The following is a 13509-nucleotide window of genomic DNA, read 5'->3' as shown; positions in this document are numbered from 1 at the left end:
ACTATAATACTGCCCCTATATACAAGAATATAACTACTATAATACTGCCCCTATGTACAAGAATATAACTACTATAATAATGCACCTATATACAAGAATATAACTACTATAATACTGACCCTATGTACAAGAATATAACTACTATAATACTGCCCCTATATACAAGAATATAACTACTATAATAATGCACCTATATACAAGAATATAACTACTATAATCCTGCCCCTATGTACAAGAATATAACTACTATAATACTGCCCCTATATACAAGAATATAACTACTATAATACTGCCCCTATGTACAAGAATATAACTACTATAATAATGCACCTATATACAAGAATATAACTACTATAATACTGACCCTATGTACAAGAATATAACTACTTTAATACTGCCCCTATGTACAAGAATATAACTACTATAATACTGCCCCTATGTACAAGAATATAACTACTATAATACTGCTCCTTTGTACAAGAATATAACTACTATAATACTGCCCCTATGTACAAGAATATAACGACTATAATACTGCCGCTATGTACAAGACTATAACTACTATAATATTGCCTCCTATGCACGAGAATATAACTACTATACTATTGCTCCTATGTACAAGAATATAACTACTATAATACTGCCCCTATGTACAAGCATATAACTACTATAATACTGCCCCCTATTTACAAGAATATAACTACTATAATACTGTTCCTATGTACAAGAATATAACTACTATAATAATGCTCCTATATACAAGAATTTAACTACTATAATACTGCTCCTATGTACAAGAATATAACTACTTTAATACTGCCCCTATGTACAAGAATATAACTACTATAATACTGCCCCTATGTACAAGAATATAACTACTATAATACTGCCCCTATGTACAAGAATATAACTACTATAATAATGCTCCTATATACAAGAATATAACTACTATAATACTGACTCTATGTACAAGAATATAACTACTATAATCCTGCCCCTATGTACAAGAATAAAACTACTATAATACTGCCCCTATATACAAGAATATAACTACTATAATACTGCCCCTATGTACAAGAATATAACTACTATAATAATGCGCATATATACAAGAAAATAACTACTATAATCCTGCCCATATGTACAAGAATATAACTACTATAATACTGCCCCTATGTACAAGCATATAACTACTATAATACTGCCCCCTATGTACAAGAATATAACTACTATAATACTGTTCCTATGTACAAGAATATAACTACTATAATACTGCTCCTATGTACAAGAATATAACTACTTTAATACTGCCCCTATGTACAAGAATATAAGTACTATAATACTGCCCCTATGTACAAGAATATAACTACTATAATAATGCTCCTATATACAAGAATATAACTACTATAATGCTGCCCCTATGTACAAGAATATAACTACTATAATACTGCCCCTATGTACAAGACTATAACTACTATAATACTGCCTCCTATGCACGAGAATATAACTACTATACTATTGCTCCTATGTACAAGAATATAACTACTATAATACTGCCCCTATGTACAAGCATATAACTACTATAATACTGCCCCCTATGTACAAGAATAAAACTACTATAATACTGTTCCTATGTACAAGAATATAATTACTATAATACTGCTCCTATGTACAAGAATATAACTACTTTAATACTGCCCCTATGTACAAGAATATAACTACTATAATACTGCCCCTATGTACAAGAATATGACTACTTTAATAATGCTCCTATATACAAGAATATAACTTCTATAATGCTGCCCCTATGTACAAGAATATAACTACTATAATACTTCCCCTATATACAAGACTATAACTACTATAATACTGCCTCCTATGCACGAGAATATAACTACTATACTATTGCTCCTATATACAAGAATATAACTACTATAATACTGCCCCTATGTACAAGACTATAACTACTATAATACTGCCTCCTATGTACAAGAATATAACTACAATAATACTGCCCCCTATGTACAAGAATATAACTACTATAATACTGCTCCTATGTACAAGAATATAACTACTATAATGCTGCCCCCTATGTACAAGAATTTATCTACTATAATACTGCTCCTATGTACAAGAATATAACTGCTATAATACTGCGCCTATGTACAAGAATATAACTACTATAATAATGCCCCTATGTACAAGAATATAACTACTATAATACTGCTCCTATGTACAAGAATATAACTACTATAATACTGCTCCTATGTACAAGAATATATCTACTATAATTCTGCCCCCTTTGTACAAGAATACAACTATTATAATACTGCCCCTATGTACAAGCATATAACTACTATAATACTGCCCCCTATGTACAAGAATATAACTACTATAATACTGCCCCCTATGTACAAGAATATAACTACTATAATACTGCCCCCTATGTACAAGAATATAACTACTATAATACTGCTCCTATGTACAAGAATATAACTACTATAATACTGCCCCTATATACAAGAATATAACTACTATAATACTGCTCCTATATACAAGAATATAACTACTATAATACTGCCCCCTATATACAAGAATATAACTACTATAATACTGCCCCCTATATACACGAATATAACTACTATAATACTGCTCCTATATACAAGAATATAACTACTATAATACTGCCCCCTATATACAAGAATATAACTACTATAATACTGCCCCCAATGTGCAAGAATATAACTACTATAATACTGCTCCTATATACAAGAATATAACTACTATAATACTGCGCCTATGTACAAGAATATAACTACTATAATACTGCCCCCTATGTACAAGAATATAACTACTATAGTACTGCCCCTATGTACAAGAATATAACTACTTAAATACTGCTCCCTATGTACAAGAATATAACTACTATAATACTGCCCCCTATATACAAGAATATAACTACTATAATACTGCCCCCTATGTACAAGAATATAACTGCTATAATACTGCCCTCTATGTACAAGAATATAACTACTATAATACTGCCCCTATGTACAAGAATATAACTACTTAAATACTGCTCCCTATGTACAAGAATATAACTACTATAATACTGCCCCCTATATACAAGAATATAACTACTATAATACTGCCCCCTATATACAAGACTATAACTACTATAATACTGCCCCCTATATACAAGAATATAACTACTATAATACTGCCCCCTATATACAAGAATATAACTACTATAATACTGCCTCTATGTACAAGAATATAACTGCTATAATACTGCTCCTATATACAAGAATATAACTACTATAATACTGCTCCTATGTACAAGAATATAACTACTATAATACTGCCTCTATGTACAAGAATATAACTGCTATAATACTGCTCCTATATACAAGAATATAACTACTATAATACTGCTCCTATATACAAGAATATAACTACTATAATACTGCTCCTATGTACAAGAATATAACTACTATAATACTGCCCCCTATGTACAAGAATATAACTACTATAATACTGCCCCCTATATACGAGAATAAATTACTAATGAGACTAATCTTGCTTTTTCTTTGTTTTCTCCTTGTTTTGTTGCTTCGCTCTTGATGGTTGGAGGATGGAGTTGGCAGTATGATTTAGAGACATCGTATTTTTTGATCAAACCCCAAAAAGATATCAAACAATCGATCAGGAATCGGGGTTTTAGAATGTTAAGTATTGCTGGAGAAGTGATTAGATGTGAATTTACATGGTTATCTCCCTTCGTTTCTGATTTCACCTTCGCAGTTGTAATAATTAGCGTTGGCGGTGTGGACTCGTCGCTGCGGACGCTCTGTCGCTGTTCACAGATGAGAGAGAAGACGTCGAGATTAAAGGCAGCGGCACATACGTGCAGGGGAAATATTTCCCAGTGCTCTTCATTTACTTTTACTCATTTCTTCAGGAATTTCTCCAATATATTTTCTTTAGATGAATCAAAGTGGCGGAGACGGACGGCGTCCTTATGTGGACACATCTAATGATATCGGGAGCCGGGAGGGTTTAAAAGTTCAAATAGAAACATTGTATCTATAGTGAAAAAGGGGTTTTGTTTTGTAAAATATCTTGTGTTTCACCTTAAACGCTGAACACATTTAGCACTTTCCTGCCACAAGGGTTAATTTCCATTGTTGCACCTTTCTTTTCTAAGCCATAAGGCCCTGTGCCCATGGGAGAAAATACCTGCAGAATATGCTGCGGAAAATCTGCGGATTTTCTAGATTTTCCAGATAAATCCACACATTTGCACAAGTACAGACACTCCCCATGTTATCCTATGGGATTTGGGGAGTTCTTTTTCAATGCTGCAGATTTTGCACCTGCAGAAAATGCTGCGGATTTCCCGCAGCCGCAAAGAACTGAATGTTAATTATTCCTGCGGCTTTTCCTGCGGATTTCCTGCCTTTCTACTATGGAGATACGGGGGGGGGGGGAATCCGCATGTTTAATGCAAAAATTCCGCATGAAATCCGCAATAATGGATAGCTTTGGATTCCAAGGAGCTGCTGCGTGAACCTGCAAAAATACCTGCAGAAAATTCCGCAGATTTTCTAGTGGGCACAGGCCCTAATTGTTCTTTTTTCCCAAAGACATAGCAATATCAGGACTTTTTTTTTTTTTGCAGGACGAGATGTAATTTTGAAAAGCACCATTACTTTATATATATATATATATATATATATGTGTGTGTGTATATATATATATATATATATATATATATATATATATTATATAAATATATATATAAATACATATATATATATATATATATATATATATATATATATATAATACATATATATATATACAGCTCTGGCAAAAATTAAGAGACCACTGCACAGGTTTATAAACATTATCTCCTCTACATGTCTGAGCCGTTCCATTCCAGTGTCAGTTGAATTCGAGCTATGTGATCACCTGAACCAAATTTTATTTAACGAGGGAAACTATAAAAAAAACACTGCTGTGGTCTTCACAATGCTCTTGCAATAGGACAAGCTGGACGGCAAAACAAGTGCAAGTAATATCCTAAAAGTAGTAGGAATGAAAAAATAACTTTTAGCCATGCCAAAGGAGTTGAAAAGAAAAGTCTTGAGTGAGGAAAAGAAGGGCTCGATTCTGGCTTTACTTGCAGAGGGATACAGTGAGCATCATGTTGCCTCCATCCTTAAAATTTCTAAGACAGCAGTCCATTACAACTAGGTCAAGCAGCAGACATTGGGGACAACAAAGCTACAGACCGGCAGAGGGCGAAAGTGACTCTCCACTGACCGGGATGACCATCATCTTATTCCAATGTCACTCAGCAACCGCAGGATGTCATCAAGTGACCTACAAAAGGAATGGCAAATGGCATCTGGGGTGAAGTGCACAAAAGAACAGTTCATAACATGCCCCTAGAGGCAGGGCTCAAGTCATGTAAAGCTAGAAAAAAGCCTTTCATCAATTAGAAGCAAAGGCGAGCCAGGCTGAAGTTTACCAAAGACCATAAGGATTGAACCATAGAGGACTAGAGTAAGGTAATCTTCTCTGATGAGTCTAATTTTCAGATTTGCCCAACACCTGGTCGTCTAATGGTTAGATGGAGACCTGTAGACACGTACAAGCCACAGTGTCCTGCACCCACTGTGTAATTTGGTGATGATCTGTGGATGCTTCATCAAGGCTGGAATTGGGCAGGTTAAACTTTGAGAAGGACGTATGAATCAAGCCGCATACAAGGTTATCCTGGAAAAACAGTTGCTTCCTTCTGCTCAGGCAATGTTCCCCAACTCTGAGGACTGGTTTATCCAGCAGGACAATGCGCCATGTCACACAGCTAGGTCAATCAATGTGTGGCTATAGGACCACCACATCAAAACCCTGTCATGCCCAGCCCAATCTCCAGACCAGAACCCCATTGAAAGCCTCTGAAATGTAATCAAGAGGAAGATGGATAGTCACAAGCCATAAAACAAAGAAAAACTGCTTACATTTTTGTACTAGGAGTGACCTAAGGTCATCCAAAATCAGTGTGAAGACTGGTGGAAAGCAGCCAAGACGCATGAAAGCTGGGGTTAAACATCATAGTTATTCCACAAAATATTGATTTCTGACTCTTCCTGAGATAAAACATTATTAGTATTGTTGTTTATAAATGATTATGAACTTGTTTTTTTGCATTTTTTTTGAGGTCTGAAAGCAATGCACTGTTCTGTTATTTTCACCATTTCTCATTTCATGGCCGGCACTGTCTGTGTTTATTTGTTGTGTTTATTTACTTTCACTTACAGATTAGTGATGGGGGTGTCCCATAGACCCTTTCCCATCACTAATCTACGGCTTAGCAGCAGTTATGGGTTGTTATTAACCCCTGCTTTTACCCAGATTGCCACCGCATCAGGGCAATCGGAAAGAACCGGGTAAAGCGCCGAGCTTGTCACATCTCATTGATGTGACAATCTCGGGAAGCTACAGGTTGCTATTTTTAGGCTGGGGGTGGCCTAATAACCATAGGCCTCCACAGTCTGAGACTACCAGCCCCAGCCGTTGGGCTTTATCATAGCTGGGTATCAAAACTGGAGGGACCGCAAGCGACTTTTTAAAATATTTATTTAAATAGTTCAAAAAAATGCCTGCAGCTCCTCTTATTTTCATACACAGCCAAGATAAGCGCACGGCTGGGGGCTGAAGCCTGTAGCCTTGGGCTTTATCTGTGCTAGGTATCATAATATGGGGGATCCTCACTAATTGTTTTATTTATTTATTTTTACTGCATGATTTAAACGCAGGCAGCGCCTGTGAGTGAAAGCGTCAGACACACTGTCACACAAACTGGGGGCGCCTCTGTCTGCAATCAAACATAAGTACCGATTGGCGCAGAAAGCAGTGCATATTAAATTATCGGCTCTGGAAGTGAATGCGTGACCTGGAAGGAGTATACAGCCATGATGGAGCCTCGTGAGTATGTACCGCCCCGCGCTCGGCTGCAGTAGAGCCGCTCGGATCCGGGCTCATGTGTCGGTGGCTCGAGTGCCTCCGGACAGGGGGTCACTTCGCTCTGAAAGGGGCTGGCGCTTTTAAGGGGGGTTTAGGGTTACGGCAGAGGCCGTGGTTTGTTTGATAGAGTTCGTGACGCCACCCACGGGTTGTTGTGAATGTGGACACCACCGCTGCTGTTTACTAGGCACCCGGGGGAGATGTTGCGCAGCAAAGGTGTTAACCCCTCCGTGGGCAGAGGTGATGGTCCCGGGGCCCGTTTGGTATGGTATGTGGGTGCTTGGCGGTGCAGGACGGTGCGTGGCCCGAGGGCGCAGTTGTACTCACTATTACAGATGCACATGAGTCTATGGTAAACCAAAAAGATGGTGGTCGGTGCCTGCAGCCAGCTGCGTCTTGTCCCCCAATCGGGTTGGTGGTCTCCGCCTTTCTCCTGCACCTTCTGTGTAGCTGTGGACAGCCCGTGCTTCAGCAACGGGAGTCCCACTCCCCAGCGTTGTGTGTCGGGAGAGCCCGTTTGCCCGCAGACGCTGGCCCGTGGGATCTCTAAGCCTGAGCGGTGGCGTTTTATTCACCTCGGTGGGCTGTTGTCTTCAGTCGGGACTTGGGTGGGAAAACACCTAAAGTCCAGACCTCAATCAGTTAATTAACTGGGTCCACTGGTTTCTGGACTGAGTTTCAGGGTCTGAGTACTCACCTTTGTGCTCCGGTTTCCAGTCGGTTCCCCGGTTCGGTACCGGCGGGCCACTACCCTGTCCCGGCCCCTTATGGTTCCACCAAGCCGTCTTCTCGACTCCTGCAGGCTGAGGCCACCATATGCCTCCTAGCCAGAGGTGACTGGGCTCTGACCCAGACACCTGTTGTCAGTCTGCGGCAGGCCTGGGCACAGGTCTGCCTCTGCACTTGACCTTCACTCCTCCACTCTCAGAACTAATCTCAGACTAACTGGTTTTTCCTGCCTCAGGGCCTGTGAACTCCTCGGTGGGTGTGTCCGACCGCCTGGCCACGCTCCCTGGTGTGTACATCAAACCCGGAGGGAGGTGACTAGGGTTTTAAGGGTGGCTGATGACACCTTATTAGGGGAACGTGTGTTGTGCAAGGGCCTACCTGTGACTACCTGGATAGTCCAGGGCGTCACAAGTACACTGCGCATGCACTGTCATCCCCCATCCCTTCCACCACCATTTTTAATCTCCGGATTCTGGTCCCCATAGACTTATATGGGAACCGGATTCCGACCAAGAACTGGATTTAAAAAAAAAATCTGCGAGTCCGCTCATCTCTATTGGTAAGCACTAACATATGTTAAAAATATTTTTTTTTTCTTCTCCATAGCTTTTAAATCTCCTGCTATGAATTTCTCATTCGAGGTCCCTGCCTTTGTTTGAGTACTCGGATGTCAGATCGTAACCCATATTCCTGCCTGATGTTTGCTTTATTCATGTTTCTACATTATTTAAAAGATACACACACACTGGGGTGTGAAGTCGTCTTAGCGCCTTGTAGAGTGCACAGGTGAACCTCGGGGAAATATAAGAAACCATGCACGGAGACGCGAGGAGCCAGTGATCAGGCCAGACGTGTGCAATGTATAAACACTGGATCCAAGGACGTGTTAATCCAGTAAAGCAGTGATCTATCATAGAGTAACATAGCCCAGTACATATTCCTAACAAAAATGATGCCTAAACTATTACAAACTTATTGCCTGACTCATTAGTACAAGCAAATAGAAGGAACTTCATAATATATCTTGTGCGTCTTTATCCACTTTTGAGCCGCTTTTTCCTCCCATCTCATCATTCACTGCTAAAATCCATCTCCAACAAAAAGGTTAGGCTGCCAGATCACTGAGGGCTCAGATTACAGCAGCGTATTGAAGCTGGCTATTGATTGATGACAGCCATGCTGAACAGAATGTGTCTGCCATTATTCGATCGCTGTAGTGCAGTTTGAGGCCTGGCTCCTGGCAAGTACCAGCTTGGGAGACTGCCTGGGACTCCCCAGTTATGTTGACCTATTGAGGGAGGAGCAGAGAGGCAGAGACACACACACAGACCATGCTGCTGCTTTCTGCATCTCACATTAGTGCTGTATTCACAGCTACACTGCTCAGTACACTGTACTCCATGCTGCTGCTTTCTGTATCTCACATTAGTGCAGGATTCACAGCTACACTGCTCAGTACAATGTCCTCCATGCTGCTGCTTTCTACATCTCATATTAGTGCTGTATTCACAGCTACACTGCTGAGTACAATGTCCTCCATGCTGCTGCTTTCTGCATCTCACATTAGTGCTGTATTCACAGCTACACTGCTCAGTACACTGTACTCCATGCTGCTGCTTTCTGTATCTCACATTAGTGCAGGATTCACAGCTACACTGCTCAGTACAATGTCCTCCATGCTGCTGCTTTCTGCATCTCACATTAGTGCTGTATTCACAGTTACACTGCTCAGTACAATGTCCTCCATGTTGCTGCTTTCTATATCTTACATTAGTGTTGTATTCACAGTTACACTGCTCAGTACAATGTCCTCCATGCTGCTGCTTTCTGTATCTCACATTAGTGCAGGATTCACAGCTACACTGCTCAGTACAATGTCCTCCATGCTGCTGCTTTCTGCATCTCACATTAGTGCTGTATTCACAGCTACACTGCTCAGTACACTGTACTCCATGCTGCTGCTTTCTGTATCTCACATTAGTGCAGGATTCACAGCTACACTGCTCAGTACAATGTCCTCCATGCTGCTGCTTTCTGCATCTCACATTAGTGCTGTATTCACAGTTACACTGCTCAGTACAATGTCCTCCATGTTGCTGCTTTCTATATCTTACATTAGTGTTGTATTCACAGTTACACTGCTCAGTACAATGTCCTCCATGCTGCTGCTTTCTGTATCTCACAGCTCATATTAGTGCTGTATTCACAGCTACACTGTTCAGTAAATATCCTTCATGCTGCTGCTTTCTATATCTCCCAATAGTGCTGTATTCACAGCCAGACTGCTCAGTACAATGTCCTGCATGCTGCTGCTGCTGCTTTCGGTATCTCACATTAGTGCTGGATTCACAGCTACACTGCTCAGTAAAATGTCCTCCATGCTTCTGTTTCTGAACATGTGCTACATAGAGACAGGCGAATAGGAATCCCTCAAGTCTCTGTGTGTTGTGTATGGGAGACATCATAGCAGCTAGTCTCTACCCACCAGCTCAGAGACAACTGAAATTTAGAGACTTCAGAGGGCAATTTAATGGCCAGATACATTGTTATTCATTATGTAAACGATGACTATGGAAGGGGTTAGATCTGATTAGACGGAGGCTTCAAATTCCTTCAGTTCAATTTATTAGATCCTACGCGTTTCAGAGCTATCCAATCCCTTTCTCAGGGACAAAAAAAATCACATATAAGGTGCATACTGTAGTATAGCCTTGAAGCTTTATGATGAAGGGGCTTTTTTCAGTACACATTAATCTCTGTACCTGTTTTAAAGGACACCTTCCAGAAGGCTGTAGAAAAAAACGGTTTCCAGTAAAGCAAAAACTGCAAAAACATATCAATACTAAAAAACAATCAATGCGGAATTAATTAAGTTTAGAATTTCCCAAACTTCATTGATTCTAGCAAATGCTAGAATTTGGTCAGCAAAATTCATAAAAAAGCAAATGCTCTTGACGACAGCTTAACCTCTGCACGGAGTTTTATTTTATGATCAGCATCGCTGGTGCCGGAACTGCCGGTAAAGTCTGAAGAGAAGACAGAGGTCGGAGCAAAGTGGGGGACTTAGGATGCCAGCAGACGGCGGCCGGAGAGCTGAGGGACTAGGTGTGATACTTTATTGTTTTCAAACCCCATCGTCGGCCCTCTGTTTTCATCCTTTTCAGTCGAAGATGGCTTTTCTAACAGCAATCGGGCTCACTCAATTTGCATTAAATACATTTGAGCAAATCTTGTGTATTTTAATTTTGCTAATCCCTAGACTATGCTGTGATGACTCAGTGTTTGACCACTTATGTGGAGGGCGGATTGTTCTTAATTTAGGCAAGAATTATGGGTCCTATCAAGAGAAGTTAACCATTGTTTCTTCCCAGACTGATCGGAGCCCTATTGTCTGTTAATATTTATTGTCTCCGCCCCTCTGACTGCAGAGTTCTGAAGAAATTATGCAGTCGGTTTGAACTTGTGTGACCAATGAGAGAGCAGCCATCCCCACCAATCCTGTAAGAGAACTGAGTGATATAAAAGAGCCTTGCTTCTGTCACCAGGGTTGGATTCTACATGACCCTAGCACAGTAGCTTCGGTTCCGGCTGGAGGAATCACTGAACTGACTCACTTAAAAAGGATTCTACATCATCTCAGCTGAAGAGCTTTGTTTCTGACTGAGGAAACACAGAATTACTCCACTTTGGATATTCTTCAGGATTTCAGCTTAGGATTCACGGTTCCAGCTGAAGGTTCACAGAACTGCTTCCTAAGCTTGCCACTATCTCTTTGCAGTGGGTGCCATCTAAAAGCTGCTGGACTGGGATAATTGTCATTTCCTAGACTGATTGGAGCCCTATTGTTTGTAAATGTGTAGTCCCTCAGCCCCTCTGACTGCAGAGTTCTGAAGAAATTGTGAAATTGGATACAGATTGCGACCAATGAGAGAGCAGCCATCTCCAGAAAATCTTTTAAGAGAACTGAGTGGTATAAAAGGGCCTTGCTTCTGTCTCCAGGGTTAGACTTTACATGACCACAGCTGAGGTGCTTTGGTTCCAGCTGGAGGAATCACTGAACTGCTTCACTTAAGAAGGATTCTACATGACCCCAGCTGAGGAGCTTCGGTTCCAGCTGGAGGAATCACTGAACTGCTTCACTTAAGAAGGATTCTACATGACCCCAGCTGAGGAGCTTCGGTTCCAGCTGGAGGAATCACTGAACTGCTTCACTTAAGAAGGATTCTACATGACCCCAGTTGAGGAGCTTTGGTTCCAGCTGGAGGAATCACTGAACTGCTTCACTTAGAGAAGGATTCTACATCACCCAAGCTGAGGAGCTTTGGTTCCAGCTGGAGGAATCACTGAACTGCTTCACTTAAGAAGGATTCTACATGACCCCAGCTGAGGAGCTTCGGTTCCAGCTGGAGGAATCACTGAACTGCTTCACTTAGAGAAGGATTCTACATGACGCCAGCTGAGGAGCTTTGGTTCCAGCTGGAGGAATCACTGAACTGCTTCCTTTAGAGAAGGATTCTACATGACCCCAGCTGAGGAGCTGAGGTTCCCTCTGAGGAAACACAGAACTGCTTCACTTTGGATACTCTACAGGATTTCAACTTAGGATCCACCAGAAGGTTCACAGAAGAGCTTCCTAAGCTTGCTGCTATCTCTTCTCAGTGGGTGCCCACCAAAAGCTGCTGGACTGGGATAATTGTCTCTGGAAGCCCTGCAGTCACGAAGACTCTAATCCCTGGTGGGCCAGTGGACGGGTGAGACTGTTACTTGTACTATCTTGTGTTCTTGCTGGGAATGTACAATATGTTTATGCCTGTTGGTGACCAATAAAGTCTTCCCAATGTGTGGTTCCCTCACCCGGTCCTGTCTGAGTATTGTTCTGCCCACAGGGAAGGAAGGAATGCGGGTGTTCAGTGGGATGATCCCTGGTCCGAGCGGTCTTTATAAAGACAGCCAAACCAGCGGACGAGAGAGCACCCACTGACCTTCATGTCTCCACATATGCCCATGATCCAAAGAAGAAAAAGTTGGAGAAAGCAGCAAACTCCGTAAGAATGCAAATGGATCTTCCATGGCTCTAGCAGGCCTGGGTACAGCTGCATATAAAGTGAATAGTGTGTTTTATAGTTTAGATTTTCCTCCCTCTAATTGAATTCGGCTTTTTGCATGTATACACTGCATCTAAGATCACAGTAAGAAAACTAATGATACCAGCAGAGAACACCTGCCCGACGCCCCCGGGAGAGACGCTTTTTTTCCCATTTTGCTGTAAACAGGTGATAATAAACTATTTTATATGTTACCAAAATCTGTGGAAGCAAAAGAACTCACATGTGTAAATGGATGTAATTTATTGCACATGCCGAGGGGGATCGCAGCATTGCACAGTCATTAGTGAAATCATTTGCCACTTAAAATAATTAATTGATTCCAAGCTGGAGAAGGGGGAGCATTCAACGGGTGGGAAGAAAAGAAAACTTCTCATCTAATTGTAGAAAGAACGAGAAAGCGCCAAGATTAAAACTTAAGAGCAAATTTACACATCTACATGGAGTCGTTCCGGGGCAAAGTCCAAGGATTCCTGCAATTTCCGAGCAGATAAACGTCCCAGTTACCAACATTTCTGCAGAAAAATTTGCCACATGTGAATGAGGAATGTTCCTAAACACTCTTGGAATTGCTTAGTCCAATGAGAACACATATAACCCTGATCAATTTCTCCATTTCAGGTTAATTTATTTTCATTAA

The sequence above is a fragment of the Anomaloglossus baeobatrachus genome, chromosome 6, assembly GCF_048569485.1.
Source record: "Anomaloglossus baeobatrachus isolate aAnoBae1 chromosome 6, aAnoBae1.hap1, whole genome shotgun sequence".
Lineage (NCBI taxonomy): Eukaryota > Metazoa > Chordata > Amphibia > Anura > Aromobatidae > Anomaloglossus > Anomaloglossus baeobatrachus.
The sequence above is the reverse complement of the archived record's forward strand: the minus strand, read 5'-3'. Positions refer to the sequence as shown.